The sequence below is a fragment of the Papio anubis genome, chromosome 18, assembly GCF_008728515.1.
Source record: "Papio anubis isolate 15944 chromosome 18, Panubis1.0, whole genome shotgun sequence".
NCBI classification, from domain to species: Eukaryota; Metazoa; Chordata; class Mammalia; order Primates; family Cercopithecidae; genus Papio; species Papio anubis.
In genome coordinates, this window is record NC_044993.1 from 43485387 (window position 1) to 43506979 (window position 21593).

Consider the following 21593-nt stretch of genomic DNA (forward strand, 5'->3'; position numbering starts at 1 on the left):
GTTGAGTTTGAGACCAGCCTGGCCAATATGGCGAAACCCCATCTCTACTAAAAAATATAAAAATTAGCTGGGCATGGTGCCACACACCTCTAGTCCCAGCTATTCGGAAGGCTGAGGCCAGAGAATTGCAGGAACCTGCGAGGCAGAGGTTGCAGTGAGCCGAGATCAAGCCACTGCACTCCAGCCTGGGCAACAGAATGAGACTCCATTTCAAAAATATTAAAAAAAGTGAATGGGTCCTGGAGCAATAACTGGTGGTGCTGAGAAGTCCAATGTTAAAATTCAGATCACCCCTGTCAAGCAGTCAGATGGAGGTTGCTGATAAATTTGCCTCCATCCTTTTCTCACAGCAGTCAATTTGCAATGTGAACCCAAGTGAAAAAAACAAAATTGCCTGACTGTACTGCATGCAACTGCACTACAACACAGATTCTTACCAGCTCCACAAAGGTCAGAGATTATAAGTGGTCAAAACTGACTCTTTTTTTTTTTTATTCCTTTGACTCAAGACAGCTAACTTCATTTTCAGAACTGTTTTAAACCTTTGTTTGCTGGTTCATAAAATAATATGTGTAATCCTTGTTGCTTTCCTGATACCAGACTGTTTCCTGTGGTTGGTTAGAATATATTGGCCAGGCAGTGGCTCATGCCTATAATCCCAGCACTTTGAAAGGCCAAGGAAGGCAGATCACTTGAAGTCAGGAGTTCGAGATCAGAATGACCAACACTTCTCCTGTTGTCCTTTACAACTTCTCCCTCACCTCCCCTTTTCCCTAGTTTATAAAACAGGAGAAAAGGGAGAAAGCAAAAAGTTGGAAAGAAACAGAAGTAAGATAAATAGCTAGATGACCTTGGTGCCACCACCTGGCCCTGGTGGTAAAATAACAATAATAATAATAATAATAATAATAAATATTAACCCCTAACCAAAACTACTGGTGTTATCTGTAAATTCCAGACAATGTATGAGAAAGCACTGTAAAACTTTTTGTTCTGTTAGCTGATGTATGTAGCCCCCAGTCACATTCCTCACACTTACTTGATCTATCATGACCTTTTCACATGGACCCCTTAGAGTTGTAAGCCCTTAAAAGGGCTAGGAATTTCTTTTTTGGGGAGCTTGGCTCTTAAGATGCAAGTCTGCCAATGCTCCCCACCAAATAAAAACCTCTTCTTTCTTTAATCCAGTGTCTGAGGAGTTTTGTCTGCAGCTCATCCTGCTACATTTCTTGGTTCCCTGACTGGGAAGCGAGGTGATTAACGGACGGATAGTTGAGGCAGCCCCTTAGGCGGCTTAGGCCTGCCCTGTGGAGCATCCCTGTGGGGACTCCAGCCAGCTTGAGCAACACAGATTGTGAGAGCGCTCCCATGTAGGCAATTGCCCCAGTGGAACGCCTCTTCAGAGCAGTGCACAGCAGGCCCCAGTGGAGGATCAACACAGTGGCTGAACACCAGGAAGGAACTGGCATTTTAAGTCTGGACATCTGAAACTTGGTAAGACTGGTCTTTGGAACTTGCCCACTCCATTTGAGTGGAAGTGTGGCCTGATCACCCACGGTGTGCCTGTACTGGCACTTTGGTTTTTGTTTTTGACTTCGCTTGAATTGCTTGATACTTTGGTTTTGGTTTTGACCTGGCTTGGATTTCCAGATACTCTGATTTTCGTTTTGATTCTGGTTTGGTGTAAACTGAAATAGTGTGTGTGTGCCTTTTTCACCTATTCTTTGCTCTGTGGTCTGCGCCCCGTGTGAGTGTGGTGTTTTTTCTCAAGGAAACATGGGTCAAACACAAAGTAAGCCCACTCTGTTAGGAACTATGTCGAAAAATTTAAGAAGGAATTTAATGGAGACTATGGGGTTACTATGATGCCAGGAAAACTTAGAACTTTGTGTGAAATAGATTCACCAACATCAGAAGTGGGTTTGCCATCAGAAGGAAGCCTGGACAAGTCCCTTGTTTCTAAAGTATGGCACAAGGTAACTGGTAAGTCAGGACACTCAGACCAGTTCCCATACATAGACAGTTGGTTAGAGCTGGTGTTAGACCCCCCCACAGTGGCTAAGAGGGCAGGCAGCAGCAGTGCCAGTAGCAAAGGGACAGATAGCCAAGGAAGGATCCTACTCCACCTGCTGAGGAAAATCAACTCCTGCAATTCTGTTTGACCCAACATCAGAAGATCCATTACAGGAGATGGCACCAGTGATCCCAGTGGTGCCCTTCCCTTACCAGAGAGAGAGGCTCCCCACTCTTGAGCCCACAGTGCTTGTGTCTTTGCAAGACAAACATATCCCTAGGTCACCCAGAGTCGACAAGAGAGGAGGTGAAGCCTGGGGAGAAACCTCTCCCTTGGCAGCTCATTTACGACCCAAAACTGGGATACAAATGCCTGAGAGAGCAGTGGTATACTGGAATAGATGAGGATGGTCACATGGTGGAGAGGCGTGTTTTTGTGTACCAGCCCTTCACCTCTGCTGACCTTCTGAACTGGAAAATCAATACCTCGTCCTATACTGAAAAGCCACAAACTCTAATTAAATTGCTCCAAACTATTTTCCAGACCCATAACCTCATTTGGGCTGATTGCCACCAGTTGCTCATGTTCCTCTTTAACACAGAGGAAATACTTAGAGTGCTCCAAGCAGCAACTATGTGGCTAGATGAACTTGCACCGGCTGATTACCAAAACCCCAAGAGTATGTAAGGACCCAGTTACCAGGAACTGACACCCAGCGGGACCCAAATGAAAGCGAGGACATGCAAAGGCTAAACCGATACAGGGAAGCTCTCTTGGAAGGATTAAAAAGGGGAGCACAGAAGGCCACAAACATTAACAAGGTCTCCGAGGTCATTCAGAGAAAAGAAAGTCCAGCACAATTTTATGAGCGACTGTGTGAGGCCTATCGTATGTATACTCCCTTTGATCCCGATAGCCCTGAAAATCAGCGCATGATTAACATGGCTGTAGTTAGTCAAAATGCAGAAGACATTAGAAGAAAACTGCAGAAACAGACTGGGTTTGCAGGGATGAATACATCACAGTTATTAGAAATAGCTAACCAGGTGTTTGTAAACAGGGATGCAGTAAGCCATAAGGAAAATCGCAAAGAGAATGAACGTCAGGCCTGGTGAAATGCCAACCTGTTAGCTGCAGCAATCAGAGGGGTCCCCCAAAGAGGCAAGGGAAGGGGAGCCCTGGGATAGAAACTCAGCATGTCTGTCAGAGCTTGCAGCATAACCAGTGTGCTCATTGTAAAGAAATAGGATACTGCAAGAACAAATGCCCTCAGCTAAAAGAAAAACAAGATGACTCAGAGCAGGAGGCCCCAGACAAGGAGGAAGGGGCCCTGCTCAACCTGGCAGAAGGGTTCTTGGAATGAGGGGGACCGAGCTCAAGTGCCCCTAAACAGCCTATGGTGAGGATGACAGTCGGGGGTAAAGACATTGATTTTCTTGTAGATACTGGTGCTGAACGTTCGGTAGTAACCGCCCCCATCACCCCTTATCCAAAAAGACTATTGACATAATTGGAGACACAGGGTTTTCAGCAAAGCAAGCTTTCTGCTTGCCCCAGACTTGAACTGTAGGAGGACAGAAAGTAATTCATCAGTTTTTGTACATGCCTGGCTGTCCCATGCCCTTATTGGGAAGGGACTCCCTTAGGAAGCTGAGAGCCACTATCTCTTTTACAGAGTATGACTCTTTGTGCTAAAGGTACCCGGAATGGGAGTCATTATGACCCTTACGTTCCCCCGAGAGGAGGAATTGAGACTTTTCTTAACAGAGCTGGGCCAAGAGATAAGACAAACTCTGGCTAAGCAGTGGCCAAGAGTGTGGGTGTAAGACAACCATCCAGGGTTGGCAGTCAACCAAGCCCCTGTACTTATAGAAGTTAAGCCTGGGGCCCAGCTGATTAGGCAAAAACAGTACCCGGTCCCTAGAGAAGCTCTTGAAGGTATCCAGGTCCATCTCAAGTGCCTAAGAACCTTTGGAATTATAGTTCCTTGTCAGTCTCCATGGAACACTCCCCTCTTGCCTGTTCCCAAGCCAGGGACCAAGGACTACAGGCTGGTACAGGATTTGCACTTGGTTAATCAAGCTACAGTGACTTTACATCCAATAGTATCTAATCCGTACACATTGTTGGGGTTGCTGCCAGCTGAGGACAGCTGGTTCACCTGCTTGGAACTGAAAGATACTTTCTTAAGCATCACATTAGCTCCTGAGAGCCAGAAGCTGTTTGCCTTTCAGTGGAAGATCCGGAGTCAGGTGTCCCTACCCAGTACACTTGGACCCGGCTTCTCCCAAGGGTTCAAGAACTCCCCCACCATCTTCGGGGAGGCATTGGATTGAGAAGTCCAGAAGTTTCCCACCAGAGACCTAGGGTGAAGCTCAACTGTCTTTTACAAACGTAAGAACAGGTTTGTCTTCTATATGCTTTTCCAATTATAGAGGGACATGAGTCATTGAGACATGAGAAAAAGCTTCTTGGGTGAAAGAACAGAAAAAAATATATAAATAGGAAAAACCAGAGCATGCCCAGCAGCCTTTCCACTGAGCAGGCACTAGAGATCCATTTTTCATGTTTTATGTCATTCATTCCTCACAAAAACCATATGAGGTTCATTGTACAATTCTCTTCAGAGATGGAAACTGAGGCTCATAGAGATGCATTGTTATTCTGAAACACAGTAGCTGGCAGAGTCACCACTGTGCCTTGGAGAAAACAGATGCTTGCCTACTGAACAGCTGGTCTGGGAACTGCGGAGTGGTGGTGAATTCCTGCTAAAAGTTCAGGAAAATGAAGAAGATAGTTTGACCCCAGAAAGCTGCTGCCAGGGACTGCATCAGCTTCTCCCTTGTGCCTGGCTAGGGGGTTGGCTTCATTCAAATCTGTAGGTTCAGAATACATTCATATTTTTATTTGGGTGTGTTGGAGGGTGGGTACAAGAAGGAACATACAGTCAGTGACGAGACCTGAAACACCAGAGGACTGGAATGTGTGGCTCAGACCTGAAGTTTCCCATCCTTTGGAGACTTGTGCATGTAGAAGACATAGATGTTTATGGTGAAGAATTTTTTAGGCTTCCAATGTTGAATTTGATGTGGAGCTAAAGAAAAATTAATCCATTAATACTTTCAAGGCATCTTCATCATACTGTATCAGCTATAGAACAACAGCACTCACCTGTATTAATAATCTTTATGAAGAGCGCTATCCCAGAGAGTTCCCAAAAATCATTCTCAATGTAGAAATGAGAAAACACAGGCTTTGTGATGTCAAATGGCTGCTCCAAAACACACGGGTCAGAGCTAATGACCCTTTCATTAAAGATCTCTATACATGAGAATAACCAATCAGTCACATGCAGAAGGCCTACATTTTTTTGAGATGGAGTTTCACTTTTGTTGCCCAGGCTGGAGTGCAACGACATCATATCCACTCACTGCAACCTCCACCTCCTGGGTTCAAGTGATTCTTCTGCCTCAGTCTCCCGAGGAGTTCGGATTACAGGTACCCACCACCATGCCCGGGTAATTTTTTGCATTTTTAGTAGAGATAGGGTTTCACCATCTTGGCCACAGTGATCTCAAACTCCTGACCTCAGGTGATCCACCCACCTTGGCCTCCCAAAGTGCTGGAATTACAGGTGTGAGCCACCATGCCCAGCCAGAAGGCATACTTTCTAACTACTACATTTGGTATGCAATAGAAAATGAAAATACATAGACACACAATCTCACACAGAAACATAAACATAAGGGAATCAGTTAACATACTCAGACAATCACTCTGTGCAGATCACATAGCTCACAGTGCACAACACCACAGTCCTGGAATGTTTGTCACTAAGCCAAGACAAAGACCATCACACTACCAACAGCAGTCAGCCTCTTATTTCACACTGATTATGAAGAAGTACAGGAGTGTCAACTACAATGAAGAAAGTCAATAGAAGGAGATGAGACAGGACATCCTCAAACAAATGTCTTTTTCATCATAGCAGCCTTACAGTCTATGCATCCAAGAATGGTTAAATTACTTTGCCCAAACAATAATTAAGCAGCCAACTGTGCTAACCCTTCACTAAAATAGATTATCTAGTATCGGTCACTGACACCCCTACTCAGACAACATGTTTTATCCACTTCAAAAATATTCCCTGTGGACTAATAATAAAGAGAGAGCCTCATGTGATTGTTCTTTATCAGAAAAAAAAAGTTAAGAGAAAGGCAAAATGAATTTTTAAATCTTTCATCAAAAAACAAAAACTCACATTTTCAATGTGACAAATATAACTTATACTTGCAAATTTGGAAAGTAAAATTAAATATGAGAATTGTATTTCTTATCAAGCTTATTATAAGCAATACACAGTTCAGAAGAAAATGAACATGGAATAATTATGGGCACTCAAGTAAAAGCAGACTTTTTGTAATTCTCAGATAGTCTTCAAAAGAAATCAGAACAACTGAATTGTTACCCACATGCTCCAGAAGTTTACAAACAATGATGTGTTTATATATAAAGTAAAAGCCCACAATGCCATGAATCTTTTTTTTTTTTTTTTTTTTTTTTTGAGATGGAGTCTCACTCTGTTGCCCAGGCTGTAGCACAGTGGCACAACCTTGACTCACTGCAACCTCCACCTCCCGGGTTCAAGTCAATCTTTAATTCAGTTGCAATTCCTTCAAAACCATTTAAGACCAGAAGGTGAATTAAACCATTTTAAGCACTTCAACATGTGATTTCACTAGGAGCTGATACAGGGATATACTAATAGTAAACTCATACCAAGTACTGCTGGTCAGGGTCCTCAGAGCGCAGCAGATGAATGAAGCGGCCCACAAGGCTCTGCTCATCAGCAAAGTCTTCTGGATCAGGGTCCTCTACAGGCTGATCTGGCTGATCTTGAATCAATGTGGATACCAAATTCATGATGGAATCCCCCTGTAACATGTGAGGCACAAGAAACCCACTGATGGGAAACCATTGGCATATAAAGCCACTGTCAAAAGTGTTTCCAGTTATAAAATTACAATACAGTATCAACAAGATATTCCTTTTTTTGGTTAGAAAGTCGATACACATGTATGTCATACACACATATACAGATAAAGGTCTGGAAAGATATGTACAAAATGTTAATTAACAGTGGTTTTTCTCTATCTGGTGGAATTATAAATATTTTATAATTATTTATACATCTCCAATTTTTAATTTATATAATGAACAAGTTACTTGTACGTTTTCTTTAGTATTGAATTACCCTCCCCTCCCATCTCAGGTATCTAGGTCCAAAGTCTAAAACTGTAACACTGTTTCCCTAAAATAGCATGGAGGTATTCTCTTACCTGGTCTTGAGAGACAAGTTCTGTGTTATAATCCAGAACGTTACTAAGCACATAACAACTCATGCTCTTTCTGGACTCGTAGTCAAAGTACTCAAAGAGTGAGTGAAAATGTTTTAATTTCAAGACTGTTAAAATATTGTTGTAAGTGTCAACTTGTATTTTCAAAAGTCTGGTGCGTTCCTTTGAAACTGCACTATTGGTAGCAATACTACAAAAAGAAAAACAGAAGTCTTAATGAATAAAATTAATTTTCTCAATGCACAAATAGCACTTGCTCTATAAGAATTTGAAAATTTTCATTACACATTAAAGGAAATGGGTCAAGTAAATCATACCACCACAGAAGACTGTAACAACCACCTTTCAAGAGGATAAAAATGCTTTTCTAAACACAAATATATATTCATCTATTGTTTTTCTGTTGATACAAAACTAGATACAGTTTTCAACTCATGAACAGATGGTATCCCTGGAGTTAAGAATTCGATGACATTTCTAAGGGAAGTAGTTTAAGTGATAGTTTGGTTCCCAGGGGGCGACCAACAAGTATTGTATATTCAAGATGAAAATAAGTAGGAAAAACAATCCATGCAAAACCAGCAATTCGACACAATAGAAAAATATATAAACTATTTCTTCTGCATCAGATGTTGGTGATTAAGGAAAAGCAGGCTGACTGATTTTTAGGTAGTCACTAGTAAAATCATTCTGTAGCTATTGAGGCATACTGGAGCATTTATTTTTAATAAATGGACTCAAGCAAGCCTCCCTCCTTGGCCTCCGAAAGTGCTGGGATTACAGATGTGAGCCACTGCACCCGGCCTCCTCAATTCATTTTTAACTAAACAGTTTTGCCAATGCAACCTTTTTTCTTCAGCATTCTTATTTCATACCATACTAAGTAGATTTTCAACAAGATAATTCTCTCGAACTCTTTGAAGCATAATTAAGTAGATATGGACAGAAATGCATTAAAGTGACAAATGTATTCAACAACCATGATGTAAATAAATAATCTTTAAAAAATAAAAGTACATAGACTTTTTAAGATACTGCATTTTTACTAAAGTTCGAAATAAAACTAAGTCTAAAATTCATACAATTAACTTTTATTTCCCACATCATAAATTACTCAAAATAATGTCTGGTTCATTATCATTATCTCTTTGTCAGAGTCAGAACTACATCCACATTTTGTTATGCCCAGAAGCATCACTACTGACAGAGATGGGTAAGTGACATTACAGGTAACACAGGAAAATCCAGTTACTAGCTTCCTTTAAGAGTGGGCCCAATCAGTATGGGATTTTTGCTGCCCAGGATCGAGCTGATAATTTGGAAAATTTTGTTATCTAAATTCTCAGACTTTAAAATTAATGACTTAGTTTTTTAAAAAACATACAAAAGGTATCTACCGAAATAAGTCTTCACTTAGCTTTCCTGTTTCATGACAATGCTTACAAGTAGTAGGACAGACATTCTGTACTACTACACAACATGGCTGCAAAGAAGTCACCCATTGGCCAAGCACAGTGGCTCACATCTGTAATCCCACCACTTTGGGAAGCTGAGGCAGACTGGTCATTTGAGCTCAGGAGTTTGAGACCAGCCTGGCCAACCTGGCAAAACCCCATCTCTACTAAAAATACAAAAATTAGCCAGGCATGGTGGTGCATGTCTGTAATCCCAGCTACTCGGGAGGCTGAAACACTAGAATTCCTGGAACCCAGGAGTTAGAATTTGCAGTGAGCTGAGATAGCGCCACTGCACTCTAGCTTGGGTGACAGAGTGAGGCTCTGTCTCAAAAAAATCCAAGAAAATAAAGAAGTGGATGTACTAAACATATTTGACACTTAAAATTTTTTTTTAAGAAAATGTGATAGAATGATTACTTGAACATTTTCAATCATCTGTATCTTTTGGCTACTCTAAATCAAATGAGTTCCCACTGCAAGATACTTACATCATGGTAAAAAAACAAATTTTGTTCTTCAGTATGATCTTTGGATTTGTACAATTTAAAAAATAAGTCTGCACAATGTCTTTAAATGTAAATTAAACACACAGAATAAATATATTATCTTCACGTCTCTGGCACATTTAAGTTAAGCCTCTTTCATGTCTAACCAAGGCAAGTACCTAGTACTCATACTCACAAAGCTACACTCTTTATAGTATAATTAAATTAAGATCATTGTTGTGATAAAGATGTAACAGAAACAAATAATTCATAAAATGTTTAAAATTCATTATTCCCAAGTCCGAGCATGTGTCCTCCAGTGTTGGAATGTCTTACGTATCAATTAAAGCAATGATTATGTTTTTCACGTTTACATTCTGGTGTAACTCAGCAGAGCCCCGAAGAAAAGGATTCTAAGTCTGGAGGTGAAATTCATCAGGGAAAACCTGAAAATCAAATGATCAATACAAGTGAAAGTATTTCACATAATATTCTGAACTCACATATGGTAAAGTTCACATTTGTGGGAAAAAAACACTGTAATCTTATACAACTAAATTCAAACACATTACTTCTGAACCTCTCTACTAAACACAAGCTCAGACAGAAATATTCCAATAAACAAAGTGCACCTACAATTAAACTAAAGCTACGGAGACCGAGAAAACTCAGATGACTCATTCCTACAGTTTGGAGGAAAACAAACCACATTGATACAAAGACCAAGTTATAAGCCGGAAACAGAAAATCTTGTTTTTAAATTATTTTTAGAAGAAGGAAGATTACATGAAAAAAAAGAAGCATTAGAAAAAATGATTTTAATTTTTTATAGAAATGGCATCTTGCTATGTTGCCCAGGCTAGTTTTGAACTCTTATAAATCACCTTTTCTGCCCTGGTGAGTCCTCCCTCAGGTTAAGAATCTGTTACTTTGATACAGGATTTTTGACATTGTTGGGATCTGGTTTGAATAAGGCTACTTTAATAAAAGACCATCTATCCCTCCTAGCATAATAAAAGGGCTTTTGTCTATTCTGGTAAGTCCTTTCTGCTATAAAGAGAAAGATTTTTCTGGATTGAGCGCCTTGTTTTGTGCCGAACTTACCTCCTGTCTGTGAAGCATTTATTTTCTGGCTTGCACACCTAGTTTAATATTTTGCTTGATTTACATATTTTTGCGAACATTTTAATCCTTTCCAAGTTCTTAAAATATATATGAGAACTTGCTCTACTTTTCTCCATAGACTTCTCATATTTTTTAATAAAAATTAAAAATTTTATGTTTCTTTGCAATTAAACTTCTGTCTCCAGAACCCAATCCGACTCCGGTCCGCGGGACTGGCAACCCAGTCCCCAGCCTTCAGGCCCTCCCAGACCTGAAGGTGGGTCCTTACTGGGGACCCTCCCCCTTCGGCCCAATAATCAATCGATCTACCTCCCGCTGCATTCATGGCTCGGCCCCAACTCCTGCTATGCAATCGGAGCAGGCGACAGGAGCAGTGGGAGGCCAGGCACAGTAGCTGACACCCCCGAGCCTGTAGGGACAGAGATTCTTCCTGGTGTCCCCGAGGGTGCAGGCTGCAGAGACGCCCAGGTCCTGCACCTGAGCTGGCTGCCGGAGGCAGCTGCACCCGGGAGATCCCGCCCCGCCAACTCAGAAGGGACAGGGTTCCCGCTTGTCCCCCTGCCTGCTCTGTGAAACGGGAGGCCCAGGTCTGCAGCCGCGGTCAGTCGCTGCAGCTGCACCCGGGAGGGCGGATCTTGCCTGTTTCCGGCCGCCACCCAAGAGCACAGGGAGGCTCGGACCCACAGCCGCAGTTTGGAAGCGCGGGGCTCCTGGCTGATCGGTAGAGCAGGAGGCCTGGGTCTGTAGCTGCGGTTTGGATGGCAGCGCACCAGGCAGTTTAGGTTCCAACTCAGAAGGGACGGGGCTCCCAGGGCTCCGTGGAGTGTGCAGCCCCCGCCGCGCCTCCCTGCTGCAGCCGACGTGATGGCAGTAGCCACTGCCAATATCGGGAGACAGAGTAGCAGAGCTTGGATTTCTGCGTTTCTGGTATTCTTTGATGGCAATCGCCACTCCTTAGTCTAAAGAAAAAGGTCGGGGCAGAGCCTGGGTCCTCTGCTGTCCTCTCAGTTTGTGCTTAGAGGAGCCACAGAGATCTTGGTCCCCACAGCCTTCACCCAGTGCAGAGGCTTTCCTCCGAACCTCTTCAAGATGGCTTGAAATGTTAGGAGCCGCATTTTGCTCCTACACTGGACGTGTGTGCAGCACCTTCCGCCTGTTGGTCCCAGCTGGGCTCCCTTCCTCACAAGCTGGAGTCTGCCAGCATGAATGAGAACAGGGAAGAGAATCCGCTGCTGTTCAAGATAGCCATTTTCTCTTTTAATGTAATCCCATGTTGACAGATTGTTGGCTTGACAAACGGAAGAAGAGACAGTGGCTTTGAATTTTTATTGCCTATTTTCTGATTCATTAATAAAATGAAAAGGATACAAAAAATGTGAAAGATACATGTAAATATTATTAAGAATAAGCAGTACTAAAACTATTGAGTTTGTTAACTGTGGAGATTAATATAAACAACCTGTTGGTAATATGTTAATAAACTAAGAGGATTAAGTAATTTTTTTAATATAGAGGCTACAAACACTAAGATAAGAATATTTATGAAGTAAAAAAAGAAATACATTTTAAAATTTTTGAAGCATAACCAAAATTTCTCATTGTTTTAAGTGTCTCTTTAAAAAATTTTAAGATTAAGGTATTCTTTCAAATCTCTTTTAATTTTAAAAAGCCATGAAAGGTTTACATGACCATTACATATATTGTTTAAAAAACTTTAAAATTAGGCCAATATGTTGTGGATTTGGATATAAAATTTGAATATAAGCATGCAAAATTACTGCAGATTATTTCTTTTTGCTTACTCGACCAGGACTGAGACTGTAAATACTTCATTTGGTGAATATAGAATATGCCAATAAGAAAACCAAGCCATCGTAGCCAGGTTTGATGGCTGATGCCTGATATCCCAGCACTTTGGGAGGCTGAGTTGGGAAGATTTCTTGGAGCCCAGGAGTTCGAGACCAGCCTGGGCAAGATGGCAAAACCCCATGTCTACAAAATTTACAAAAAGCTGGACATGGTGGTGCATGCGTGTAGCCACAGCTACTCAGGAAACTGAGGTGGGAGGACCCTTGAGCCTGGGAAGTCCAAGCTGCAGTGAGCTGTGTTCTCCCTCCTGCTCTCCAGCCTGGGCAATGGAATGAGACTCTGTCTCAAAAAACCAAAAAATATTGTCATCTAAAACATCAAAGATTAAACGAGATGACTACATTCACTAAGCAAATTATTTTATGCCCTTGTAAATTTCTCATAAGTAAATTAACTTAGAAAAATATATTCTATCAGATGACATTCTGATGATCAGTGATGACAACATATCAGTATAGGAATAAATGATCCAAGTGGCTAATGAGCTCATGAAAAGGTGCTCAACATTGTTTTCATTAGGAAATTGCAAAGCAAAATCACAATCAGATATCACTTGCAATTACTAGCATCCTCAAAGCATGTATTTAACTTATTCATCCTCCAGATTAGAAAATAAAGTGCAGCTTATGTTCAAAAAGTACAATTCATACAGAGCAAGGTTTAAAAGTTCTGTACTAAGTGTAACCTTTCAAAGGTTTGTGTTGATTAGTATGCATTCAGACACTGCCCACCCAGTGACTATAAAAACTTCATTTTTGTTTTCAAGTCTTCAGATGACAGATTGCACTGGAGTAGATGTGATCTTACTTGCCTAAAGACAGCTGTGCTGGCCAGGGGCAGTGGCTCAGGCCTGTAATCCCAGCACTTTGGGAGGCTGAAGTGGGTGGATCAGCCTGGCTAACATAGTGAAACCCTGTCTATACTAAAAATACAAAAAATATAGCTAGGTGTGGTGGCATGCACCTGTAATCCCAGCTACTCAGGAAGCTGAGGGAAGAGAATCATTTGAACCCAGGAGGCGGAGGTTGCAGTGAGCTGAGACCTTGCCATTGCACTCCAGCCTGGGCAATGAGCGATACTTCGTCAAAAAAGAAAAAAAAAAAGACAGCTGTGCTATGGTTTTGTGTTTTTTAATCTCAAAAGTTAAATGATTCCAGAGTGGTTTTGCTAAACAAGCTGAAGCACACACCTCATTCCATTAAAAGGTGAGAAAACAGTTCTGAGGGACAGCAGGCTTAAAAGGCCCAGGATCACTGTGTGAGGCCACAGGTTAGCTCCCTCGGTGGGACATATGGACTCCAGCGCTGAATCTTTAAAATTCCACTCCAGTCTTGGCCTTATCCCACCCACCAACCGGCCTCAAAAAAGTAAGAGAGGAAAATATGCCCTAAAGCATTTGCCTTTCCTCCAAAAGTCAGAGACCATGCAGAGAGTTGCCTTTGCAAGGCTACTCAGCCAGTTCCTCCCTGTTGGTGATGCCTGGAAAGCGATCTTTCTCAAATGCTCAGAGGAGCAAGGTGGTCTGGGATCAGGGGACAGCGGTTTGCTTTCTCCTGCCTTCTTGAGGGCTGTGTTTCCCAGGCCAGGGCCGAGGTTCCCGCTGCTGCTGCCTCAGCTGGGTGATCTCTCATTCTGAAACCAGATCTGGACCCTGGGCTCCTGAATGCCCATCGCTTGGGCCAGCTGTTCTCTGCTGGTGATGCCAGAGTACGAGTTCAGCTCAAAGCAGGCTCGCATGTCATCCCTTCGGGTCGCAGTCCAAAAGAGTCTCCTTCGCCTTCCTCCTCCTGGCTACCTCGGGGAGAGGTTGTCAGAAGGTGTGGGGAGAGCCGTCGCGGAGAGACCTTGCCAGAATTTCACAGGACAGACAAGGACAGAGAGAGGCCGGCCAGCTCCCTTGTGCCTCAGTCGGCCTCTACACTGAACGCAGAATGAAAAACAACCACCCGAAATTCGGCTCTTTGCTCTTCGGGGAATTGACTCATTCCTTGGGAGAAGGAATTCGTCACAATCGCTCAGGTCTAGCGATTCGGAGGGTCGGTGAGCCCCCGCGGGCCGACGCGGCTGTGGGCCAAGCACTTAGCCCGCATTGGTCGCCCAACATATTCCCGGAGTGCGGGGTCCTGTTGGTCCTGGAGGCAGAAGACCGCTTTTCTATCTGCCTCCCCTTCTCTATTTCTTGCTTGCTTTCTCCCTCTGTCCCTCCGTTCCTCCGTCCATTCCTCCCCCACTCACGTTCTTTCTCCCGCCCTCCCTTTCTCCCTGACTTCGCTTTTCCCTCTTTTTCCTCCCTCCTCTCCTCCCTCCCTCCCTTCCAACCTCCCTCTGTCCAACCGTCCTATCCTCCCTCCATCCTTTTCTCCTTCGCTGCCTCGGTTCCTCTCCCCATCTCTGCCTGCCTTCACTCCCGTCTTGAAAGGGCAGCACCCAGGTTTGCGCGACGTCTGGGCTCCACATTTAGCTGCCAGGTACTCCTCAATGACGGCGAGGAGGCTGCCGGGGCACGGGTGGGCGAGTAACGTTGGAGCGGGGAGGCAGCGGAGGTGAGCCGCGGAAAAGACAGCCGACCTGTCTGCTACCCGGTCCCAGTGTTTCTCAGGACCGAGTTCTCCCCTCACCCCACTGAAGAACGCGGGACGAAAAAGGAATGGGACCCCTGCCCTGGCGGATCCCCAAGCCTAGCCAGCTGCCTGAGATCCCGCGCATGCGCAGTAGACGGCCCACTTGGGTGTATTTGGGCGGTCTCTGAGAACCCCTGGATGCTCAGGAAAGGATGACAACTCTCCTCTGTGTGTAGTCCGTCACGGGACCCGGAACTCAAAGATTCTACACAGGTCAGGTGAAAGAGAAGAGAGACCTCTCGCCTCTCCATACCGAGCCTGATGTTCACCCCCAAAGAGTCCATCGCTCTGCCCCACCCCACCCCAACCCCGGGTCCTAAAATTCCTGGGGCAGGGCCCCGTATTCTTCATCGCTTAGTGGTTCCAGCGACGTGAGCTTTTCCACATCCTTTAGCTCCCCCAGTGGCTCTGGATCTAGAAGAGATTATGCCTTTTGCTGAAACTCTGGGATCGACAAGAGCTCCTCTAACAGGCTAGCGGTGAGCTCAGCGCTCTGGCTGTTGGAGCGGTTGGGAGGGCGCCTGGATGGTTTGCATCTGCCCCTGCCACGTGGAGGCCTACGCAGGCACCAGTTGTGGAGGTGGAGGCGCCTTGGCTTCGGGTTCCTATGTCGCCCTGGCGACCTGGAACCCCTGGCCCCAGCCCCACCACGGACTCAGGTGGAATGGGTGGGGCACAAGTACACCTTGCCTCTGTGACTCAGCTTGACCAGGCCCAAGCTGTCCCACTGAGCACGCCCCCAGCAGGCCGCCGTGCTGTGGGTCCTGGTCCTCCTGACATCTGGTCGGGTGCAGAGGCCACCGAGGAGTCTGACGGTGGGAGACCGCCGCTTCCATAGGAGCCAGGACATCGAATCCAAAAGACCCGAGTGCCAGGAGCAGGTGGGAGATTCCTTATGCCTGTGAAGCCTGGCTGGGCTGGAGCAGAGTGAAGGCCCTTGCTGCGTGGCTCAGGAAAGCTCTCCGTGGGAGAACCCAAGGCGGGCTGTTCATGTGGGGTGCAGGAAGGGGCCTTTCCCAGGCCCAGGTGTGGGGAGAGTGACATTCGCCCAGGGGCGCGTTGCACCAGCCGCCTGTGTGCGTGCGTCCCCTGCCATCCTGGCCTGGAAGCCAAATCTGAATCCTATACTCCGGGAGGCCCGTCTCTCTGGCCAGTTCCTCCCTGGTGGCAATGCCTGGAAAGAGATGTTACTCAAAGACTCGGAGGAACACGGTGGTCTGAGATCAGTTGATGGCAGTCGCTTTCTCCTGCCTTCTTGAGGGTTGCGTTTCCCAGGCCAGGGCCGAGGTTCCCGTGGTGCTGCTTCAGCTGGCGTGATCACGTACCTGGACCCCTCAAGATTGAGACATAGGAGACTGACTGACAGGGGCAGGTCCCAGTAGTGGGGTCCTCTGCTCAGTTTCCACCCCAGAGGGTCGGGCAGAACTGCTTTGGCAACAGCTGATGCAGACCGGGGCTCAGGCCCTGAGGGGCTGCCCCAGTCTGTGCCTCTCCATAGCCCCCACCAAGGGTTCTGGGCCTCACGCAATGACCAGATGGGAAGAAGGGCCAGGCCTAGGCAGAACCCCTCTCCTTCCCCTTCCCCAGATTGAAAAAGAAATAGGTCATTTCACATGTCATAACTTTGTATAAATATGTGTAAGAAATTTATTGAAAACCTAGATGAATTAGTAAGTTAATTAGATACAATCAGATGTAAGATTAACATACAAAATTAAATTGTACTATTGCATAAAACCGGTTATTCTAACAATTAAATGAAGACAAAATTTCCATTGGTAAAAGCATCAAAAAGGAAGAAATACTCAGAGATAAATGTAACAAAATAAATGCAATGACTCCAAAAGTAATCAAAGAACTGAATATGTTGAGTGACATCAATATTCAAAAATAACAATACTTACTATTAACACCAAAATACTAAAAGCTGGTTCTATAGATTCAATGCAAATTCTCTAGTTTTTTCAATAAAAATTGTAAAGCTCTTCCTAAAACGCATGTGGATATGCAACCAAAATAAAATAAATGCAATTTCTTAAAAAAGAATAACAAAATTTAATGACTTGCCCTGCCAATATCTTTTTATTTTTGCTTTTCAGCAACAGGGTCTTTCTCTGTCACCTTGGCTGGAGTTCAGTGGCACAATCACAGCACACTGCATCCTGGAACTCCTGGGCTCAAGCGATCTTCCCACCTCAGCCACAGGAGTAGCTGGGACAACAAGTGCATGCCACTCATCCTGCTAACACTGCTTTTTCTTGTAGAGATGGGGTCTTGGTGTCTTGTCCAGGCTAGTCTCAAACTCCTGGGATCAAGCAATTATCCTGCCTTGGCCTCGCAAAATGCTTGGATTACAAGTGTGAGCCACCATGCCCACACAACCAATATCAATCTTTATCGCAGTGTTATAGTCTGGTACTAACATGAGTATAGATTCATATAGGCGAATAAAGCAGAAGGGCAACTAATAAACATTAATTTATGGTAAATTGATTGTGCCACAGATGCCAAGAAATTGTAATAGGAAAATAAATGTCATTTCAAAAAGTTTTGTGGGGAAAACTAAATATCCACTTTGCAAAAGGATAAGGTGGACCCCTAACTCAAACCGCAGCTGCCCAAAACTACTCAAAAAGATAATCTATCAAAATGTAAGAGGTAAAACACAAAATTCTTTGGAGAAATCATAGAGTTCATATTTGTATTCTTGGATTATATAGATATGTATAAGATATTACACCAAAGGCACAATTTTTTAAAAAACAGATGAATTGTACTTTATTGAATTGGAAACTTTTGTTCTTAGTACATCAAAAAGAAGATGAAAAAATATGCTGCTTAATGGGAGGAAATATTTTAAATTGTATATGTGATTTGGGTATATTAGAGTTTATAAAGAATATTTTATATATATATATAAAATCTCATATAAGGAATCTTAAAAACCAAACTCAGAGAAGCTAGTATGTAGAATATATAAAAAACTCTCATCAGTCAATAATGAAACAACTATTGACCAATTAAAAATGGACAAAATATTTGAATAGACGTTTTCCATAGAAGATACACAATTTACCAATTTACTCAATTTCATGAGTTGCTAAAATAATACAAGTCGAACCACAATTAATACTAATTGACACCCACTAGAATGGCTATACCAAAGATACAATGACAAATGTTAGAAAATAAGTGGAGAATATGGAATTCACATGTGCTGCAAATAGGAATGTAAAATACTGCGCCACCTTGAAAACAAAACAATACGAAATAAAAATGTGGCTATCCCGCAAAATGTTGCACATAAAATCACTATAGGACACAGAAATTCTAACTCAAAGTTAGTATGCAAAACGAGTGAAATTCCTATAATCATACAAAGACTCTTATATGAATGCTCATAACATGTGGTAATGTCCATGCAACAGAACGCTACTTGCCATCCAAGAGGAATGATGTAATGATGCAAGCCACAACAGAAATGAAACCCAAAAACATTAGGCTAAGTGAAAGAAACCAGACCCAAAACACCACATAATTCATGATCCTGGCTATCAGAAGCTCTGATAATAGGCTCATCTATAGAGACACAAAATTGATTGTTGTCTAGATCTGACACAGCAAAGGTGAATGCAAATAGGATGCATTTTCCTCTTAAAAGATACGAATATTCTAAATTTAGGTGGTAATTAAGCTCGCATGGCTCTATAAGCATACTAAATAGCTTGGAGCTGTATTTAAAATATGTGATTATATTATATAAAATATACCTCAGTAAAACATTTTAAAAAATCAACATGTCAACATACACTAAGGTTGTTTTAGACTTTCAGAAACCCAAGTCTCAGATTGTAAAAATGAAATCTATTTCTTGTCCACTTCAAAGCATGATAAAGAAAAGGGAGGCAGCAAGCTAACACGCAAAGGTTTGGTCACCGATGCAGGGTTATTCATGGGCAAGAACCATGTGATTCGTTTAACCAGGTCAGAGAAGCAAAGGAAATGATAGTAATTTATTGAAGACCACTCTGACTCGCAGATTGTTAGGAACGTAAAAGCTATACTCATAGGGCTGGGCATATTTCTTATCAAACACAGCTCAAAAGAACCTTCTCACAGAAAGGTTATCAACGACTCTCCTCTCCGCAGGTGCCTGGAGTTTTACAGTTGTCTACCGCCAGTCCTAAAACTGCATCGTAATCATTCATTCGAAACCCAATGTAACACTCAAATCCAACACCAAACCCCACATTTCATGACTACCACATTCAGTAATTTGCCTTTTTTCTTTCTTCAATTTTTGGCCAGCCCTCTGCATTCCCTCTGTTTGTAGCCCTACCTGGCGCCGCTGGTTCTGGAGCAGAATTGTCCACCTCGGGAGCTCGGGCTGCTGGTCCGTGTTCTGCACCGGGCGCCCTCGTTGGCCCGCGCAGGAGCTGTGGGGCTGGCTTGGCCCTCGCAGGGCACAGACGGCCCCTGACAGTCCCAGGAGCCCGCGGTCGGGCCCCAGGCATTCGGATCTGCCCTGGAAACTGCGCCTGGCAGAGAAGGAGCAGGGGGACGCCCGTCCCACCCTCCGCTCTGCACCGTGGGCCAAGAAAACCCAATTCCAATTCCGAAATAAAAGGATGCAGAGGTGCGCCACTAGCTCCCTCCCTTCCTGCTGCAGGCCCTAAAGGGGTGGCCCCGCTATCCCAGAGACTCCAGGAGCTTCCCCGCCCAGGAGTCCGCGACTCGCCTGAACTGCCTTTGCCAAGCGCCACGTGGGGCAGGCGGGAGCCCAGGCCTCCTGGCCAAGTGGAGCGTGGCGGTGGAGAGGGCGAAGTCGGTTTCATTTCCTTCCTCCGGGACCCAGGAAGGTCTGGAGCAGGGAAAATACCCTGCCCCAGGTAGGGGCGACCTCAGGAGCTCCAAGCCTCTATCTCCCAGAAGCCCTACAGAAGGGCCCTGCAAGACCTGACCTGCTGAGGTCCCTTCCTTCCACCCTTTACCCTTCCAGGGACCCGTTATTCCCCTGTGAACCCAACTAGGTTATTCCTGCGCACCCTGTATTGGCCTCTGGCCTTAGAGCACCCTCGAGTTTTCCCAGCCCAGAACGTGGGGACTCCACAATTATTCCCCTCCAAAGACTCCTCCCATACCTGTCTCCTGGCATCAGCGACGCTGACAGACCACGGAGACCGCCCAGGCTGCCCCCTTCCCGGTCCCAACCACTTCGGAGTCTCCACAATGACTTCCCCAGGTCAAGGACTGTGCTGAGACCCTGCACAGCGACCCGGACGCAGAAGATAACCCTCCAGCACTCCCTCAGACATCCCGCCCACCCTACAGGGGAGACCAGGCCCCACCCTCCACTCAGGCGATGGCTTCCCCCAACCACCCCTACAAAGATGCTTTTCCGGAGACCCCGCACAGGAAGTCTTTGTCACACAGGGGCGACTCTATGAATCCCTCCCCAGACATCCTCGGGCCCTCTCCACAGGGAGACCGCACAAGCGGAGAACTCCCCTGGAGAGGATCCCCAGACACCGTCCTCACAGCCACCACCACAACCAGAAAGACCCAAGGGAGAATCGTGGCCACGAAACCCATGTCCACACACTCACTCCTCCAGGCCGCCATCTCCAGGACCCCCACTCATGGCCACCTCACCCCATGGTGACCTCAAAATGCTCTCCCTGCATTGCAGGGAAAAGAAAGGGAGAGTCCAGCCAAACTTCTGGAAGGAGAATCCATTTTCCTTTTATTTGTTATGCACTGGTGCTCAAGTGCAGAGCAAGAAGGGTTTTATAGAAAAGTTCAAGTTCTTATGTATAGGTTTGCATGGAAATTTAAACATTTAATGATAGGGATAATAGATAATAAATACATCCTAAATACATTATCACTAGGCTTCAGCAATTCTTATTTTGCCTTTTATTTTCAACTATCAACTCCAAATATCCTAGTAGTATTTTAAATCATATCATTAATTTTGGAAGAATTAAAGTAAGTATATCTAACAGGTGAAGATAAAAAAGAAAATATCATTATCACATCTAATACAATTTTTAACAGATCAATTTGTGTATTCGCCAAAGAGTAGACTCTACAATCACTGAAGGCTTTGCATGAAATGTTTTCATAGGTTTAGTCTAATATTTCATCTTCAGACACAAAATGTCAATACATGAAAATATTCAATTACGTTATTATGGTTGGAAGTCTAATATTTCATCTTCAGACACAAAATGTCAATACATGAAAATATTCAATTACGTTATTATGGTTGGAAGTCTAATATTTCATCTTCAGACACAAAATGTCAATACATGAAAATATTCAATTACGTTATTATGGTTGGAAGTCTAATATTTCATCTTCAGACACAAAATGTCAATACATGAAAATATTCAATTACGTATTATGGTTGGAAGAGGAAGTCGCAAATCGATAGTGGGATACTCCAAACCACTACACTATGAAAGTAAACACAAGAAAGAAAATAGGGATTCCTATTGTTCCTGATAAAAGGAAAGGAAAGGTAACTCCCAGAGAGCCACTCCCTCACTTTGCCATATTCAAAAGTCTAGAACAAGCCACAGGTTTGGCCGTACCCAAGGAAAGATGAGGATTCAGGTGTAACAAAAGATAGCAGGGATCATGGGGCATCTTAGATTTCTGCC

The 21593-nt window shown here is 44.0% G+C and overlaps 1 pseudogene; it reads right to left on the reverse strand.

Annotated features, from left to right (window-relative positions):
* Positions 1-13367: 13367 nt before the first annotated feature.
* On the reverse strand, positions 13368-20550 carry LOC116271243 (annotated as a pseudogene).
* Between the last annotated feature and the right edge of the window lie 1043 nt (positions 20551-21593).